Consider the following 1,101-nt stretch of genomic DNA (forward strand, 5'->3'; position numbering starts at 1 on the left):
CTAGATAAGAAACAATAAAATCTGAGACAGTTAAAACTTTTGTCTAGAATCAATTACTAGCCTGATAGACTCGGCTATGTCAAGATGGATTTATGTATTCTTCCTCCCACTTGGATTTTTATGTATTCTCTCTCCCACTTGGATTTGAAATGTTGCCACAGTTATAATATGTCTTTTCTACTGTAATTTTCTGCATTTTCGTGCAGCTGAAGATTGCTCTTCATATTGCATTTAATGTAATGCTCGCATTACTTAAATAAATTGGAGTAGCATGAAACGTGCGTACTGCAATCACCTTTGAAATCCGTGTTGCTTTTTTTTTTATATATATATATATACATACACACATGGATACATACACACATTCATATACAGGATTTGGATAAAATAATGGAAACTTCTTGTTAAAACGAAAATTTATTATTTAATACGGAGTCGGTCAAGAACCTAAACAAAGGGGACGTTATAGAAAATTTCAGGCCCATCACTCTGCTCATGCACAGTTGAAGATTTTGCCCAAGGTGTTAGCCAAGGGGTTGGCGCTTGTAAACAAGCTGGTTGGCGAGGCGCAAACATGCGCCATCCCAATCAGGACTATTAGCGACAATTTCCATCTCATGCGCTATATCATAGAAAGGGTTGGTAACGAAGCTAGCATCGGCGGGGCTCTGATCAATTTAGATCAATCTAAGTCCTTTGATAGGGTCGATCATCAATACTTGGCAGTTGTCCTCGAGGCAGCCGGTTTCGGTCCGGTTTTCCGCGGTTGGATCGCCGCTTTGTACAGCGGCATCTGCTCGGTTGTTCGGATGAATGGTCACTTGTCGGAGCCATTCAGCTTCTTGCACTCGGTCCGTCAAGGGTGCTCTCTCTCCTTTTCGTATGTACTGACTCTTGAGCCACTACTGCGGAAGCTGGAGGCTTTGAGGGGTGTCCCGCATGATCTAGGATGTGGGAGAAGTGTGTCTGCTTATGCTGACGATGTCACCGTCATAGTGTCGAACCGCAGGCATATAGACCTGATTGGTGACACACTAAAAGAATATGAAGCGGTGACAGGAGCAAAAGTTAACACGGAAAAGTTAGTGAGCTTGCAACTCG

The sequence above is a fragment of the Octopus bimaculoides genome, chromosome 1 (genome assembly GCF_001194135.2).
Source record: "Octopus bimaculoides isolate UCB-OBI-ISO-001 chromosome 1, ASM119413v2, whole genome shotgun sequence".
Classification (NCBI taxonomy): Eukaryota; Metazoa; Mollusca; class Cephalopoda; order Octopoda; family Octopodidae; genus Octopus; species Octopus bimaculoides.